Source organism: Leuciscus leuciscus (assembly GCF_965113295.1).
Source record: "Leuciscus leuciscus genome assembly, chromosome: 19".
Classification (NCBI taxonomy): domain Eukaryota; kingdom Metazoa; phylum Chordata; class Actinopteri; order Cypriniformes; family Leuciscidae; genus Leuciscus; species Leuciscus leuciscus.
The window spans coordinates 23,867,769-23,887,869 of NC_138743.1; the positions used below are offsets into that span (position 1 = coordinate 23,867,769).

Below are 20,101 nucleotides of genomic sequence, written 5' to 3' on the forward strand. Positions count from 1 at the left end.
CTCGTTTGGCCATTCCCATGCTGGCTGGAGAGACGAGCCAGAGGAAGCCACACACAATGGAGGCCTGCGCATGAGAGCGCATACAAGAAAGTTTTCCCAGACACACTTGCACACACACACACACACAAAATCATTTTGACACTTTGACTTCTATGCATTATGCACACATAACCACAATACACTACATCCAAACCGATAAAGCAGTCAAACGACTGCTGTTCATTTACAGACCACAACAATTTCTAGAAGTACATAGTGTACGTAACATAAACCACCAAGGAAGAAGGAAATTCTTCAGTTCCAGAGAGGTAAGAGTCATCCTATATGTGTGTGTACATCTCGGGAATAAAGGCTTGCATGAGAATTGATGGAAATGCACGCTGTGACAGGAGTTCTGGCACCGGGAGCAGCAGCTTCTTTAAACAACAAACATATGTGGTCACACCCTCAATCATCTATGATATTTCTGATCCAAAGTCATGTATTCATAACCAGCAAACATTTCATTCAGCTCTCGGTGGACAATGTGGGTAAAAGGTGGCGCAAATGACAGTGTGTGTGTGTGTGTGTGTGTGTGTGTGTGTGTGTGTGTGTGTGTGTGTGTGTGTGTGTGTGTGTGTGTGTGTGTGTGTGTGTGTGTGTGTGTGTGTGTGTGTGTGTGTGTGTGTGTGTGTGTGTGTGTGTGTGTGTGTGTGTGTGTGTGTGTGGACACATGAGCTTGTGTCATCTCTTTCATCGGCAACACTTTACAATACTGGTGCATTCATGCTTAACTAATGCACAGATAATCACATGTTAATGTATGACTCATGAAGAACTAAACCATAAAGTAATATAATTAATTGTAACTAATTAAATGTGTCAGTATTAATTTTTTAATAACTAACTAATAATTAACTAATAGTGTAAATGAATGTGTTAAACTACTAGTTTAAACTATTAACAACTACAACTGATTTCTAGCCACAGCCTTAAGGCCCTTTCACACTGAATGTTAAACCAGTTCACAAACCATTTTAACATTATTTCTTTCATACATGAACAGAAGGTCTTGGTGAGAATTAGCAGAGGTTTAGATGCTGATGCTTTATTGAAAATACTAACGTTTGTATTTACCATTATGCGTTTAGAGTTTGCTTTAGTTGGGCTTTTGGCCCTTGATTTTATAGTTTTTCTCTGGCTGCTGTAAATGAGATTATAAAGCACATTTGTTATGGCAAGAAGAAGCCAAGAAATGGATTGGGTGTTTTTGGCTTTGTTGTGATGATGCCATTATCATCATGGACTCATAACTTACACTGATCTCATCCAGTGTCTAATCTTTGGTTATATGGCATCCGGCATTGTTTCAATAATCAGTTATTTAGACGGATAATAAAAACATAGTGCATAAAATATGTTGAACTCCTGCATCGCTTAGACACACTCAGACATCAAAAATCAACATATGATCCACAACAATAGTGACAAAAAGTTTGATTTTGCAATGCATGCTGGGTGCCAGCAGTACAAAACTCCCAGCATGCACTGCAACATGAATAAATTACGCAATCCATGGTTTGTAGCCTGTTTTGTAATGTTCAATATTTATCTTTTTTTATGAATAAATAATATCTTGTTGAGATTCATATGCTGACCAATTGCTGTTGGAACCCTTGCTGTAGTTTCACAGTGGTGGTAATGTACAATTTAAGTGTGTTAATGTAACACGTTTGATAAGGGATTAGACACTGGTTGAGATCAGTGAATCAAGATATACATGATGATTTCATCATCATCAATACATAACCAGCATTCACTGATCATCAACATATTTAGTTTTTTTATGGTAACAACTGTGCCCTGTAAACACACATTCAAAGCAGCCGGACAAAAAAAAAAAGATGATGTAAAAAACTCAAGGGTCAAGAGCCCAACTAAAGCAAACACTGATCTTCATAATGATAATTCAAACAAAACAATTTATATTAAACATCAATATCTAAACATCTGTTAATTCTCAATAAGAGCTTCTGTAGACGTATGACAGAAATAAAGTCAAACTGGTTTGTGATAAGTGTAATAAAGTGTAATGGCTGGAAGTCATGTCTGTTTTTGCTTCTATTCTCTTTTTTTCTGTTAATGTTGTGTCTCTTTCCTTCAGTGATTCTGCTTGTTAACAGTAGGTGTTCATGACTAATGCATCAATATTTAATGCAACTATCTATTTAACATCTAATGCAACTATCACTTACATATTCACTTAATTGTCTCAACTGTAACAATAGAAGAGAGACAAGGTCTGGACGTAGAGCAGGGGTTTATTCAACAGAAAGATACTCAGATAAGACACTTCAAGTATTTCATCATATTAAACTCAGAAACATTCTCAGATAGCCAAGTCAGGCAATGTAATGCTCACACTGAGACCATGACTTAAAATTAATGTAACAAATAAGTAAATCAGAATGTAAAAACATTACATAGTAACTCAGTCTCTGTGGGGTGTGCTGAAATCAGAAGCAATAAAGTAAACAGGTACTGGAATGTTCTTCAGAAACGGGTAAGCAATGATACCCAGAACTCAAACCAACAACTCATCAAACAGGCATGTTAGTCCTTCAAATGCATGTAACAGTCTCAGAAACAAAGGGATTCACATTGAAGATACAGGGAAGTAAATCCACAGAATAGTCCAACCAGAGAGAATTTATACACAGCAAAACGGTCCAGGTACAACATACGAGACCAGACCAAGACTAACTGGTTAGCAGGGTTATTAAGGTGATAGCATTTAGGTGAGTCCAATCAGGACTCTGGAGAGTGAGAGTGGGAGAATGAGTGCAGTGATGAGGGTGAAACCAATGTCACCATGACAGCAACACTGAGTCATTGTATTTCTTACTCTGTGGACAACTACAGGATTTCCCTGTGGGGTTGAAAGGATTAAAGGTGTAAGATTAAAAAGACACACCCACAAAATGTATTTTAACGAATTAAGTTTACGGCAAGCAAACTGTAGAAAAACAGTAGGGTACAACGGGGCTAAAGGCTCCATGGGGTAAAAGCCCAAGTATAGAGGCTTGTTCGACTTTATGCAGCTCTGCGCAGACCGATCAGCGGTTGACTTGAAGCAGTGCATGCTGGTTAGAAATGTTTGTTCGAATTGAGACAGCGCCAATGCCACGTGACTATGACGTATGCCATCAAAGTACCGCTTCGAGAGCAGCCGGAGAACTCAGCCAGCGCAGCTTCTCAAGAGCGGCTGCACAAGCTCTGATGACGACACAGCTGTTCCACGATTGGCAACGACAACGATCAGGTGTGTTTCGTGTTTATTCTTTTCTGTTTCACGTTTCACGTCTCTTTTTTCAGCTCCTCCTCACGCAACTCTTGGCGATCGGATACATCCAGCCGCAGCCGATGTCGAACACACCTAAAGAGTAATAGGAGTTACCAGATCAGTGGGCGAGGCCATAAACAGAGGGGCGTTTTCGACCACGTTACCTGATTTGCCCACGTCGCAGTGAGGGTAGGGTTTAGGGGTGGGGTCGGATGAAGGGCATAATTTTCATTGCATGATTTATAAACACCCACCTGTTTGAAAACACCCACAAATTTAGAAACGCCCACTTTTGTATCGCAGAGACCCAAACTCTGTAAAAGGCTCCTTTGATTTGTTTTCCTCTAAACCACTAGATGGCACAAAAACTTGCCGCAGCACTTTCCAAAACATCTGGATGCACATTGATTTTTGGCTGACCCTTGATTAAAGCAACACTTTTTAAATTACGGAAGGATATGTAAAAGTATGGTATTTGGGGTAAAAGGCACCCCTGCTGTTGGGGCGAAAGACACAATAATTAACATGATAATAAATATCAGGGTGACTTTTCCATCTGTTGACATGACATGGTCAGATTCAGATGGTAAATACATTAATTTGGGTGTTCAACTTAGAGAATTATCACCATATTAGTAGTTCACTTTACAATAAAAACTAACCCATGATTTACTCACCCTCAAGCCATCCTAGGTGTATATGACTTTCTTCTTTCAGACGAATACAATCGGAGTTATATTAATAAACAACCTGATACTTCCAAGCTTTATAATGGCAGTGAATTGCAAAAACCATCAGTTTGAAGCTCAAAAAAGAGCATCCATCCATTATATAGGAACTACACACGTCTTCGGGGGGTTAATAAAGGCCTTCTGAAGTAAAGCGATGTGAGTTTGTGTAAGAAAAATATTTAAAACTTTATAAAGTCAAATAACTAGCTTCCGGCCAAATGAACATACAGATTCTACTTAAGTGTAAATCGCAAGTAAAGCGACGTTCTGCTGAAATTTACGATATTATGCTAATATTTACCATTTGGCCGGAAGCTAGAATTTTACATTGTAGCGTGTTAAATATTAATATTTTTCTTACACAAACTCATCAATTTGCTTCAGAAGGCCTTTATTAACCCCCCGGTGTCACAGAGTCAGCCACACCGTCACAGCCCCAATCATCACTCAATCACCAGGACCCGCCCACTCGTTCACAATCACCAGAGTACTGACTCGCTGCACCTGCACTCCCTCATCAACACCCTTTATATGCTCCGTTCTCCTTTCACTTCTTGTCTGGTCTCGTTGCAGTATACACTGCTTTATGTCAGTCTCTTTACTAATCTACTCACATGAGATCGTCTCGACCTGTCTCCTGTCCGTCATCCTGATCCATATCACCTGTCTTTGTGTTCACTCGTCACCTGCACAGAGAATCCACTTCAGTCAACGCCAGCAACTCACCATCATCATTCTACAAGTCACCATCATTTGGTTCCCGTTGTTCCACCACCACTCTGCTTTTAATAAACACGGTGTGCACCTAAACCTGTCTGTCTCCTCCTGTGTTTGTGACACCTGGAGCCATGTGGAGTTCTTTTATAATGGATGGATGCACTTTTTTTTTAGCTTCAATCTGATGGTTGCAATCTACTGCCATTAAAAAGCTTGGAAGTGTCAGGGTGTTTAATAATATAACTCTGATTGTATTCGTCTGAAAGAAGAAAGTCATAATACACCTATGGTTTGAGGGTGAGTAAATCATGGGCTAATTCTCATTTTAAAGTGAACTACTCTTTTAATATTAGTTGCTGATGCAGTATTCATTAAGTAATGGTTTAGTTCTTCATGAGTCATACATTAACACATGATTATCTGTGCATTAGTTAAGCATGAATTAAAGCATATTAGTGCACCCATATTGTAAAGTGTTACCCTTTCATCTCACATTTCAGTTCAAATGGTACAGTGGGAAGCTAAGAGGTCTCTAACTAAACTGAGTGATCTCTTTTTGTGTATGTGTTGCACAGACATCTGAAAGGATTTAAGATGCACTAATCACTAGATTATCATCCTTAGCCCTGACTGACCTAAAGAACATTCCACAATCATGTTTTCCAGGAAGAGGAATGGGGAAAAAAAATGAAATCTTTCCTCATATTACCTTATTACCAGCTAAAAAGAACACTAGTGGCAGTAAAGCACCAATTACTTTTATTATTATATAATTATTCTGTATCACACAAATCTGAATGCATGGGCAGATTGTCAATCAACCCTTAAATGCATGAATGTTTCACCAATCATTACGGTCATATAGGGATTGTCAAAGTTTTTTTTTTTGTTTTTTTTTCGTCATCTACTGAATTTTTCGTCAACGATACCAGGGACACCGAAACACCGGGGAACATGAAATTTGGTGGGCATGTAGCCCCACTAGACTTTTACGGAAAAATTTCGTTTGGTCCCCGGGGGCCACTCCCCCCCCCCCCGCGCTGGGCCCCCCCAAACCCCAAAAATGAATTTTTTCCTAAATAACTACCTGAACCGTGGCACCGAGGATGAAGACATTTTTATGGTATGTTGGTCTTAAGGGCCCACATCAACCTAGCCCATAATCACTCATTTGTGATTTGCGCCCCTCCCATAAAAAATGAAAATGCAATATTATTCTGCTTTAATCGCCCCTATCTTCAGTTGAGATGTTCAGAACTGCACCATATTTCATGTGTATGATTAACTTGACATCCTTTGGGGGTATGCTAAGTTTCGTAGAATTTCATCCATGGGGGGGTATAAAATAAATTCATTTGTGTGCACATTTAGTGACTGTACACTCATCGGCCTGTAGATGGTGCTGTTGAGCGAAGGGTTGCTGGTTTAGGATGATACTGTCACACACACACATGCAGGAATACAAACAAACGCAAGCATGCACACACACTGACATCCACATGCACAGACACACACCCATACACACACATACAAATCCACATGCACAGACACACACACACACAAACACACACGCGCACACATGTACGCACACATACATACACGCACAGACACACACACACAAACATGTACGCACGCATACATACACGCACAGACACACACACACAGACACACACATACACAAACACACACACATACACACATAGACAGACATGCACATACTACTACTTTTTTTAGGTATATACATAAACACGCAATCCAGCCAAATTTCTCCATGTCATTTATTTTTGTGGAAAGCCAGTGCAGGCCTGAGCGGCGGTCATATTTTGTACCGCCATGCGGTACATCTAGTTATTACATATTCGGTATTAATACTTTGTGTCAAATGAAGGAGACGTTAAAATTCTGGACACTAAAGTAAAGGGGTGGCCAAAACTAACAAAGTTTGGGAGGAACACATTCAAATAATATATCCAATCAGCACGAGAGTAGGCTCACCTACGTTTCTCGACAGTTTTCTGCATCCCTCCGCCACCCCGTCTCCTCTCTCGGCTGGTTTCTATTAACTCTGGGTTTGGGCTAAATTCCGAGCTCGGAGCCCTCTCCTCGGACAGCACTCCAAATACGCATACTCTTTTACTTTATCCGATTATTTGTAAGTGTGAACTCGTGAAAAATATGCAAATGTGGCAGACCAGCAAATTGTGAAGACGTGCAACTAATAGACCAAGTAGACACTGTAAAGTTTCAGGTAGAACATTTAAATACGGGATGAATCCCCTAAATGATCGTTACATGTGTGTACGGAACACGACTCACTCTCGAAACTCGATGATTGACAGCTTAGAAACCACACAAGGTTTTAGCGCCTCGTGTGTGTTTAGGGTCCGTTATTGTCACCAAAGTAATATTACAGCGACTCATTATATTTTACTGAAATGTGTGTGTAGCCTGCACAATGCTATTTAGCACTAAAAGGTGAACTGACAACCAAATTTAGCTGCAGTGTGTACGTGGCCATATAAGAAGGGTTAGGGGAGAGCAGGCGCGCTGGAAGCTGTTTCATGTGAGGGAGGCTGGGGGCTGGGTTGGAAAATATGTGACGTCATTATGTTGTGGCTGACAACAAGACATAACATTTCTCTGTACTGTATATGTGTTGTAGCCATTAAAGAAAACATTTAGTTTCATATTTATGTTTAAATATTATAGGCTAATGTTATTTTTTAATTTAATCAATGTTGATTATGAAAGTGAGCATATGCAGCATGAGAAAGATAAAGATACATCATGAGATGTGAAATATGACTGGAGACATGGAGTGGGTAAGACATGATTTTGACCACTTCATTGAGTTTTGTTTTGTAGAAAGACAATTTTTAAAAGATTTTCGTTTTGTATAAATTGTATCTTAATTTTGATCAATGTTTTATCAACCAATTGCCTGTATCTAATAAATAAGATAGCAGACAATGTAATGATCATCCGGCATGATCACTTGCATTGCACGTGAACTGGAGGGCGCCGAAACTCAGCTTGTGCATCACAGATTTGAGAAATATAGGCTATCTATTATAGAAAGCGTGAAATGTCTACTTTTAAACGAAACTATTCAAAACGAAAAGAAATAGGCTACTCTCTGATGTAATTCATATGAAATGTGCATTTCACATGTATTTCTCTCTGGCGTTCATGCGAGTCCGCATCTCCAAATTCATCTTTGCAGCGACACAGAATTAACACCAGTTTATTAAAAAACAATTAAATGTCTCCTTGCTATGTTTGACACATTCATACTTTTGCTGGTTCGTTGTGGCAATCTTTATGCGTGCGGCCGTGCGCTTGAGTGCGGCTATATATGTACACGCTCATTATCCTGTATATGTAATACAATTAATATAAAGGGGCGATTCTTCCACTAATGGCTTAAATGAACAACTACTAGTCGACTAGGAAAAAACTTTAGTCGGAGGCAGCCCTTATTCCACATATTTTCGAACCAGCAGGACATTCTGGGTTGAGCGAGCGACCCTGAGCGGAATGAGCGAGCGGAGAGGAATATTCAGAAATGCGCTCTACGCTCACGAGCACTGATTGGAACAAAGCATGACAAATTCAAACTTTATTTCATTTTCTCCGTTGTTTGAACACTCACTACATTAGGCATAATAGAGTTAGTTAACGCTGTCCATTTATTTATTTTTATTTCACGTTTTTAAAGTACAATATTATGTTAGTCCACAGCCCCCCACTTGGGGGTGCTGATGCTATGACGAGGGGGCTGCAGCCCCCGCAGCACCCCCCTTCCCGCGCTACTAGGGGAGAGTGGGGTAAGATGAGCCAGTTTTTACTTATGTGGATCTCCAGGCAAGGGAAATTGAGACAGAAGTGCAATGAAGACATCTACTGTTAATTTGGGATGTTGCCTATCAACTGAAAATATAAGAATGCACCTATGACAAAGAGCCTTGAAAATATGGCCTCAGAAAAAAAAGTGTTCATGTGACTAAACTTACCCCAGGCTAGGGTTAAGTTGATCCCAGTCAGTGGGTAAATTGAGCCATCTGAGGGTAAATTGACCATCCTATTTTTCATGTTTTAATGCAAGCATAATAAAAAAAACTTGTCTCTTAAAAAAAATTAAATAATAATAATACACTTACCTTTCCAAACAAAGTAAAACAAATTTAAAGCTACCTCAAACAACACAAAACAAACCAATTAAAGTTGAATATTCCCTTTAATCTCTTATTTTTTTGTATTGGTGAACAATAGTTTTAAACATTTCTGTTAAGTGAAGGACTGCCAGCATAGTTTTCAGGAGCAAGAAATATGGTTATATGCTGTATTTCTCATGCTGTTAATCAAGTCAAGTCCAAACACACACACACACACACACACACACACACACACACACACACACACACACACACACACACACACACACACACACACACACACACAAATGTGTTTGGCAGAAAGAACGTCCCTCCAGTGTGTTCAGTTCTAATTTCCAATTTTGTTAAACAGTTTCACAGTTTTGAACTTGTGAGAAGAAAAGAACAGTTTGAACTTCCAGATCTCAGCACAATGAAAATGACTATTGGACAAGGTTGCAGGGAAATATGAGTTGTTTCTCCCTCCTTGCAGTTCCTCCAACCTTTTGAGGTTTAGGAAGCTTCTTCAGCACATCATTCAGTGGGACAGATCCCACATAATTTTCTTTGAATGCAAAGGTGGCTTTATCTTTGCCAGTGCTCCCTCTGATTCTTCTGAGGAATCTTGCATTAACTTCATTGCCCTCAAGGCTCTCAACCAAGTCAATATAATGGTAGCTGTTGCGTTTGGTCTTGCATTCACAATGATAAAGTCACCAACTGACAGATCTGAGATGTCTGGTTCACTACTCTCATCCTGGGAGCTCTCACACTCAGAAGTGTAATCAAGTGGGATGGGAACATCACTCTCCTCAGAGCTGCTGTACACTGGGGTTTTCTTCTTGGTTTGTTTCTTCTTGGACTTTCCTTGTTCTTTGATGTTGGTTACTTGTTTCCCCTTCAGTTTGTTTTTCCATTTCTATTGCCTGCTTTTCAGGTGTATCAGTCAGGATCCTTGTCTTCACCTGCTTTCTCTTTGTCTGTGCCCTAGGCTGCTGACTTTTGGGTAAGGGTAGAATTTCAGTGGGAGACACATATCCAGAGGAGGTGAGGAGTGAATCTGTCCCACATGTTGAAGAACATGTCTGTGAAGGCAATTCAGCAGAGGTGGAGGTTGAAGCCATGGGTGGATCTTCTTCAGAAGTAGACAGCACATCAGGGTTTGGCCTGTCTGACACCATGGATGGCTCAAACTCTGCATAAGAGAAAATATCTCTGTTGTAAGGAAAAATCCCTGTGGACCTGAATCCAGAAGAGATATTCCGTGGTGTCATTGCAGACATGAAAGCCTTGTTCACACACAGGGATGTGGTATATGCTGGCTGTTTTGCCTGGGTTAGATCTCATCCAACCATCAAGAGCTCTGTTGTAATAGGTCTTGAATGGACCATAGACACTCTTGTCCAGAGGCTGCAGGCGATGAGATGTGTGGGGTGGAATTGTGAGCATAACAATCCCCTTACTCTTCGCTAAATCCAGTGCCCTCAGTGAAATATGGGCCTCATGGTTATCAAGGAGTAGCAGGATTGGATGGTCAGAGGAGCACTTGGTATGCTGAACCAGATGTTCAAGGAACTCAGCAAAGGTGTCTTCATTGATTCAGCCAGATCTGGTGGAGGAACCAATTGATCCTGGAGGTGCTCCTGTAATGAAATGGTCTTTGTATCTAACCCTTGGGAAGATGAACATGGGAGGCACTGCATTCCCAGTAGCATTGACTGCACAGACCACAGTCACAAGCTGTGATGGCCCCCACTTGTTTCTTTCCCTTTTCCGCCACAACTTGTTTTAGTGTCTGCACTGTTGTGACACCTGTTTCATCAACATTATAAATCACTAGTGCAAAGTGCCCGTGCAAAATCAGTTTTTCTTGAATCCCCATGTGCAAGAATGTGAACCAGGCGAAAGTCAACAGCACATAATGTAAAATGTTATGTTTTTCATAATGTAATGTTGCCAGAATGTAAAATTATTTATTTTATAGATTTAAAAATTATCCATTTTTGTGTGTCCTTTACAAATTAACGCAAAATGAATGCCTATCGTCTAGTACAAATGCACAGTGCTCACATTTATTTGGACATCAGTTTGTGCCTTATATTGTGATCTCACATAGCAGAATATTTTAATCCAGACACATGGGACGCATATATAACAAATACATGCATGCAGTTTTGACAGCTTTAATCGCCTTTTTGATTCTTACATGAGTTAATTGATGACAACTACGGCTACAGCACGCTGCATTTGCACGTGATGTGCGTACCGCAAGCACAGTACAATGGCTATCAGCCGTATGACAGGAAAGTTATCTTATCAAAGATAGCCAACAAGGACAACACCCTTTTCTCAGCATCTGACAAAAGTGTCACAAGCTTTCATACACATCTTCAAAAATAAAAGTAGCATTAGAAAAAAAGAGAATTACGTTTGTTGTTGACTGCACACTATTCGACTTACTCAAAACGGTCTTGCAACCCACCAGTTGAGAAATATTGACTCTATATTTACTATGTGCATATCACTGTCTGATGTTCTGCTGAAGCTCATTCGGCACTTGCACATTTCCGCACTCGTTTGACTTGCGCCTGGCGCTGAGGTGAAGTTGGAGTGTGCGTCTGAAAAGTCTCACGTTTTTGTGGTCTTCAAGAGACGGTTCGGCGTTTTAAAAAACGCACTTTTTGTCAATAAAAAAAGAGACAGAAACAGCAGTTGTGAGAGGGGTGGCCAAGCTTAGACCAAGGGTGGCCACGGCCACCCCTGGCCACCCCCTAGCTCCGCCAGTGGAACTCAGAGAAAACGCTACGCTTGAGCAAACAGTTTGTGAATAGGCTACTACAAATGATGGCCGTGAAAGAGACTGTGAACGCATTGAATAGGATATGTTTAGTTGGTGAATAGCATAGGCTACTATTACACAGTAGCAATAACGTTAAGCGCACCAGAATAAAATATAATATTCAGAAATAAACAGTGTAGCTGACTTACAGATTCAGTTAACATCCACAAATGAATAAGCGCGACGATTCAGGGTGCAGGCTACTATGCTATGCTTGAGCAAACAGTTTGTGAATAGGCTACTACAAATGATGGCCGTGAATAAAATATAATATTCAGAAGTAAACATTGTAGCTGACTTAATGTTTAGCTGAAAGAGTGTTTATGTCAGAATGTTTCTTTTTAAACCACAACCCTCTAATGTCAGAATGTTTATTTTTAAACCACAACCCTTTAATGTCAGAATGTTTATTTTTAAACCACAACCTTCTAAGTGCTTCTTTTACCGATATATTTACCGATATCTTTTGCATTTCTAATCCAAACAACATCAATGGCAATGCACTTACTTGTGCCCGTAACAAGACACATTGTCAAGTTTGAAATCCATCGGACTAACGGTTTGAGAGATATGCGAATGACAGACACACAGACAGACAGACAGACGTTTCTGTAAGATAGATGTTTGGAGTGAATTTAAACCTATAAAACAAAGACGAGAGCCATGATGAAAAAAATCTTGCCATGATAGCTTTTATGCAATGTGTAATTTATGGTTAACAGTTGTATAATACTATATTTAAAACAATGTTATGCTTAAAACGTAACTTAACTCCAGTGCCTTAAGTTCACAGGTTCAATTTACCCCACATTATCTGGCTCACTTTGACCCATAGTCACCATTTTGGTAAAAACGGCCTAGCTTAGCAATTCAGGCTAACTTTTAGCTTAATGATTCACATGGTTTTATATGTCGACAAATCACCAACATGTACCATACACAACTTTAGACCTGGATAAATTTGCTTTGGCACAAGAGCTAGTATACCGGCAATGCAGAAAATTTACTTTAACAAGCAAAAAAGTGTTTTTGTGGAAAAAAAACAACAACTTACCTCTTGTCCCATGTGCTTCTCCTCTTCACAGCAAAATAGAAATTATGGAGTCCTTCAGAATGTATGGTCACATGACACCAAATGTAGCCTAGAAATCTAGACGCACCCTAGCGGCAGCAAAATGTATTTTGCAGCCAGGACAGTCTAGCAACTCTCCATTGACTTTCGAGCTGCAAAAACCTAAATTGGGTCAGGCCAATCACGTCATGTATAGAGTAGGCGGGGCGGGCTTAACATAATGACGACAGAGTTGCGACGGTGACCTGCCACTTGAAAACAAAGAATGACGGCTGCTGCTGGCGAACATCTTTCAAATCGGCTTTGTCCGCGACTCTGGAGGACTTGGAGTTAGGTTTTTCTATGAGAAAAGAGCATAGAACGGCACTTATGTCATTCTTAAAAAAAGGAAGATGTGTTCGTAGTTTTGCCGGCCAGATATGGCAAAAGTTGAATCTATCAACTAGCTCCGCTGTTGGGAAAACGCTCTGGTTGGTTGAAGCACTGTCCTATTGCGTGCAGAAAGACAGCCGTTTTTCCCGCCCCTCGGATTGAGCCGTGTCTATGGAGAGTTGCCAGACCCAACATCTTGATGTAGGTCTGGCTTGCCAGGCTACACCAAATGTGCATAGTGGCCTAGAAATAGGGGGTGGGTCAACTTACCCCACTCTCCCCTGCGCTTTATTTTAAAGTGTCCTTGTAACAGTGTATAATTAAACATTATACTGGGACGGATTATGCCGATGATTTGCCCTGGGCACGGATGTCTCAAGGGCCCCCTTCACCACATTTTGCGAAAAAAATTTTATTTTTGCTAAATCGTACATATTTTACGAGTTGCCCAATTCGTATGAATTTGTTCTGGGCACAGTATGCAATACCTGCTCTTCCTCTCTCATCTCCATCTCCTTCTCTCTTTCTTCTCTCAGTTTCTTTATCTTGTATATCTTCCCTTCCCAAAGCTGAGCATTGATTGATACAATCTTTGCAAACTGATTATTTCTGTCAGTCGCTTAAAACTTCTATCTTAAAACAGCTGTTTTGCCTCTTATCTCGCACTGTATGCCCGCGCTGGAATTCGCGCTCGGCTCACGCTTCTGTGAACATAAAGCCCACCAACTGTGATTTGATTGGTCATCTGGTCACTCGGTGTTTGAGGAAGCGCGATGTGCAAATCATTGCCACCCATATGGAAAGCCCTATTAACATTTAAAAGCTAAGTTTGACTATCAGGAATTAACATTGTATATATCAACAACGTCTTTCTGACTAGTCGTAATTTTGGATAGTTGGAATTGTTATTCAAGATATCTGTAACGTAAATCTGCAAAGACGTCATTGAAAACGATATTCAACTTGTCACACTATGGCAAGCCGTTTTAACATTTAATCTTTAAAACCTACTAGTCTCTATTTTCATGCTACTGAATAAGTACTAGTACTTAATGGAAAAGATACTAGTATCTAAAAAATAAGTACTAGTAGCATGAAAATAGATACTAGTAGGTTTTAAGGATTAAATGTTAAAACGGCTTGCCATAAACAGTAGCTAACAGCATTAAAAAGACGATTAGAAACTCCTTCGCCCTCTTGCTGCTCAGACATGGTGCTAATCAGTACTAATTACAAGTTAACAGTTAACAGGTTCTGTGATTTGATGATTTGAACAACAACATGCTCTGCTCCCGCCTAAAGTGGGATGCGGGCCTAATTTGCATACAGATATCTGCAACATCATTTCACTTAGTCAAAACTCTAATTCAAGATATCTGTAATTACATTTTGAATAGGCAGAATGAAAGTAACAGATATCTCAAATTTCAGACATCTATGGCAAGCCGATTTAACATTTAATCATTTAAACCGTCTAGTCTATATTTTCATGCTACTAGTACTTATTTTTTAGATACTAGTATCTATTCCATTAAGTACTAGTACTTATTCATTAGCTACTAGTGCTTATTCTTTAGGTACTAGTGCCTATTTTTTAGATACTAGTACTTATTCATTAGATACTAGTACTTATTCATTAGATACTAGTACCTATTAAATAGATACTAGTACTTATTCATTAGATACTAGTACTTATTCATTAGATACTATTCCAATAGTGACTAGTCATTATTCTTTTGTTACTAGTAACAAATAATTTTTTTTGCCATTGACTTCTATGGGGATCTGTCATTCAGATATCAACTATTCAGTTCTGACTAGTATGTATTCCAATTGTGACTAGTACATATATATTAGATACTAGTAGTTATTTATTAGGTACTAGTATGTATTCAATAAACACTAGTACTAAGTCATTAGATACTAGTACCTATTAAATAGATACTAGTACTTATTCATTAGATAATAGTACTTATTCAATAGATACTAGTACTTATTCTTTAGATACTAGTACTTATTCATTAGATACTAGTACCTATTAATTAGATACTAGTACGTATTAATTAGCTACTAGTACTTATTCAATAGATACTAGTACCTATTTATTAGATACTAGTATTTATTCCAAATGTTACTAGTAAGATTTTTAATTTTACTAGTAAGATTTTTAATTTTACTAGTAAGATTTTTAATTTTACTAGTAAGATTTTTAATTTTACTAGTAAGATTTTTAATTTAACTCTCCAGTGGCCGTTCTGACTAGTCATAACATAAGACGAGTAAAAAAGCAGTTGTGACTAGTAAAATTAAAAATCTTACTAGTAACATTCGGAATAAATACTAGTATCTAATAAATAGGTACTAGTATCTATTGAATAAGTACTAGTAGCTAATTTATAAGTACTAGTATCTAATTAATAGGTACTAGTATCTAATGAATAAGTACTAGTATCTAAAGAATAAGTATAGTATCTATTGAATAAGTACTAGTAGCTAATGAATAAGTACTAGTATCTATTTAATAGGTACTATATTTAATAGGTACTAGTATCTAATGACTTAGTACTAGTATTTATTGAATACATACTAGTATCTAGTAATTGGTACTAGTATCTAAAAAATAAGTACTAGTATCTAAAAAATAAGTACTAGTACCTAATGAATAACTACTAGTATCTAATAAACACATACTAGTCACAATTGGAATACATACTAGTCAGAAATGAATAGTTGATATCTGAATGACAGATCCCCATAGAAGTCAATGGCAAAAAAATTTATTTGTTACTAGTAACAAAAGAATAATGACTAGTCACTATTGGAATAAGTACTAGTATCTAATGAATAAGTACTAGTATCTATTTAATAGGTATTAGTATCTAATGAATAAGTTCTAGTATCTAATAATAAGTACTAGTAACTAATGAATAAGTACTAGTATCTAATAAATAAGAATTAGTATCTAATGAATAAGTACTAGTACCTAATAAATAAGAACTAGTCACTATTGGAATAAGTACTAATATCTAATAAATAAGAACTAGTATCTACTGAATAAGTACTAGTATCTTTAAAAAGTTACTAGTACCTAAAGAATAAGCACTAGTATCTAAAGAATAGGCACTAGTACCTAAAGAATAAGCACTAGTAGCTAATGAATAAGTACTAGTACTTAATGGAATAGATACTAGTATCTAAAAAATAAGTACTAGTAGCATGAAAATAGAGACTAGTCGGTTTAAATGATTAAATGTTAAACGGCTTGCCATAGGAAGAATGTAGTTGCGGATATCTGAAATGTTCTTTTTGACTAGGCAAATCTGAATTACAGATATCTGCAATACATATCCAGTCTAGCTGTTGAATGTTAAAGAGTCATTCCACGAAACCGGTATGATCTGAGTCCCTCTGACCTCTTTAAGTGTATTTTACCTATTGGGTCACCAAAATCTATTTTTAAAAGCTTTTTGTATCAATTGAAATGTCTCCTTTAATAAAGTTTAAAAATAATGTGTTACGTCCTAAGAGTGCCAAGGGTTCTTTTAACAGAACATAACATATTTTAAGACTTTAAAAAGCATTAGTCTGGCCCCTGCCACAGCACCACAACAACAAGATTCTTTTTAACTATTTTATTCAAAGGCTCTTAACATATAACAACTTACTCAGAAAGTAAAGCTTTAGGGAAGGAACAAAGGCTTCAGAAGGGGGCAATGCCAAAATAATAAAAAAAAGCCAGATCTACCTTTTTTTATTATTATTCTTAATAAGCTTCACAAAGAATGTTCAAATAAATGACAAATCTACCCTGACTCCCTACCTAGCCACAAAACAGGAGAAAAAGGGTGTTACAAAATAAAATGGCGCCCGCCTCCCTACAGTTCCCAAGTAACAAAAACAAAAGAAAGTAACAACAATCAATCAAGAGAATAACAGCTTTAAAAGGAAAAACAAATCAGAAGGTGGCTTTACAATTTAAAGGATCTAGACTGGGGCGTCTCACAATGAAGCAACAGACCCTTCAGCAACATCATTCAACAGTGAGCAGGCTACAACACAGATCCACAACAAGGGCACAACAGCTCCAAACCACAGGACCAGGCAGGACACAGACCATGCTCTGGAGAAGAGTTCTCAACAATTGAGAGTTCTGCTGCATTTTATGCTGCTTCCCTCCTGGATGGTCAGCAGGTGCAGCTGGAGACGCAATCAGCTACCTGCCAGAGGAAAGAGTGGGAGGAGCCAAAGGAGAGCAAGAGACACAACAAAAACAACAGAAAGAAAAACATACCACAGTACCATGTAGCTCACAAAAATATACGTCTTTGGACGTAACACTCCCACCAACAAGTTACAAACAATACCCCTAAAGAAAATGTTTGTAAACTCAAGAATTAGGTATCCTAATTGTCCACACTCAGGGCCGGCGCTAGCCATTTGGGTGCCCTAAGCACAAATGCTTGGCGGTGCCCACCCACCAAAGAAATAACAACCATTCAGAATTTCTTAGTTAGGTTCTCTTTACTTCCAAAATAACTGCTGCAAATAAATAATTTTACATTAACAATGGCACCAAACATGAAAAGAAATAAATAATATAAAGGTTAAAATTATAAATACCAAATACCACCACAATTACTAAAAACACAGATTTGGAACTGAACAATGTAAACACAGAAAGTAAACACAGAAAGTAAACACAGAAAGAAAAACAACAACGAAAAAACGTATCTAAGCGGTCTAATTTGGCAAAATCACATCACTTTCAGTTGCAGGGTTTTTCTAAAGTTCACCTTACCAAGAGGCAGATGGACATTGTATTGAAGCGAAGAAATTACAATAGGGAACGTTCTGCACTAATAGCCTATGCACACATCTGTAACGTAATAGCCTACCTAGGGGGAAAATTAGCTTTATTTGTCATTCAAATATGACGATGAGGACCCCAACGATTGGCCTTCCTTTCCTTCTCAAACAAACTAACTGCATCTTTAACAGCCCAAGTTTCAAAATTTCCCGGGGGACAAACCCCCGGACCCCCGTTAAAATAAAAGACTCAACATGCAAGGCTAAAGCCCCGGATCTTTTGCACGACTAGCGACGCCCCGACATGCATACACGCAAGGGCTACAAAACTAACATTTTTATTTAAAACATTGTCTTACCTGCAAGCGACGCACGAGCATCATCCCGCTGTCTCTTCTTTTTTCTTTTTTCCGCCCCCGACTCTTGGTGCCTTTTCGAAGCCATGTCTGAGGTCGGTGTCTGCCAAATTTGACATTGATTGAGGCATAATCGAACAGACCACTGGGAGGTGGGGAAGGGGGGCACCAGAGGGAGACTGGCACAGGAGATTCACCTTTTTCTCGGCTAATTTGGTCTAGGCCTATATTACTTTTGTATTGCTTTTGTATATTAACATGCTTTAGACATATTTTATTTGTTATTTATACTAGTAGCCTATTGTGATGATTTTTCACGACCCAGATTTTTTGGTGCCCCCCCAAGCACTTGGTGCCCTACGCGCGTGTGATGTGCGTGTGCGGAGCGCCGGCCCTGTCCACACTGTATACCCTAGAAAGTGCATCGGCTACAATATTTTCTGAACCTTTTCGGTGTTGAATGTCAAGGTGTAAGGGCCGCTATATTGGTCCAATTGCCGGTTCGCCAATACACGGGGAAGGTTATCACGTGTTCTGTCCTCACTCATGCAAAGTATTGGTTGGTTAACATTGTAACATTGATTAATTGGTTAATCATATGTATTTACTCGTTAATTCATCTGACTCCATAAATGAAAGGTTTTAATAACATCTGTGCCTCACTAAAAGTGATCGAATGTATGACTATTCCTTTTAACCATTTTAATTAAACAATGTCAAAATCAGCTAGAATAATCGCATGTAACAATTTAATATTTCAGATATCAGAGATCAATTCCACAATCAATTCAAATATCTAGAACATGGTTATACATTGGTTACACCAAAGAATCTTACCCAGCTTGTACCTGAGATAGAGAGAGAGAGAGAGAGACAGAGAGAGAGAGAAAGAGAGCGAAATCCCCTATTCCATTCGTGTCCAACAAAGAAGAGCCCAGAGAGCCCGAGCACACCTTCCTTATCCTCCTTTGACCAGGTGATATGGGGGATGGGGGACACCACCCTCAGATGGCTTCTCTCCCACAGAAGGGGGGTTGCCTTATCTGGCCTTATCTCTAAACCAGTTTTCTCTAAACTTCTCTAAACCTTATTTCCTTTTATTTTATCTATCTGGATAGGAGATATCTGTACCACTCACTTTGAGACATTTCAAATGACACCAAAAACATAACAGTCAATGATAAACATTCACATTAAACCATGTTCTTGTATGAGTTGTTCTTAGTAGTTTGTGAGAGGAAGTCAGGCCGTGTGGGGGAGGTCGAATATTAGCCATCAGGGCCCTTTTGCCTCATGCAGGCCTCAACCAGTATTTTCAGTCTTACAAAGGTTATACTCTTGTATGATTAAAGACCAGCACATTGATTTGAGTTGCACATTCTCCAAAGGAATACCAAGGGGTCCCGATCAGTGTACACCACCACCGGATTACAACTACTTCCCAAGTAAACTTTGAAGTGTTGCAATGCCAAGAGTAAGGCTAAAGCCTCTTTTTCAATAGTGCTGTACCTCTGTTGACACTTTGTATACTTCTTGGAGAAGTAACTCACAGGATGCTCTACACCAGCCGAGTCTTCTTGCAGCAATACAGCACCTGCCCCTGAAGAACTTGCATCCACCTGCAACTTAAAGGACAGAGCAAAACTTGGAGCAGAAAGGACGGGGGCATGGCACAACAGGTCTTTTGCAGCATTAAATGCACTGTTACAATCATGACTCCACACAAATTTTC

The 20,101-nt window shown here is 38.9% G+C and overlaps 1 long non-coding RNA gene across 1 annotated transcript; it reads right to left on the reverse strand.

Annotated features, from left to right (window-relative positions):
- Positions 1-16,975: 16,975 nt before the first annotated feature.
- Positions 16,976-19,995, reverse strand: LOC309481862. The gene is made up of 2 exons (XR_014200128.1): positions 19,879-19,995; positions 16,976-17,424 (listed from the first exon to the last, which is right to left on the reverse strand). It is a non-coding gene; the product is annotated as an uncharacterized lncRNA (long non-coding RNA).
- Positions 19,996-20,101: the final 106 nt, after the last annotated feature.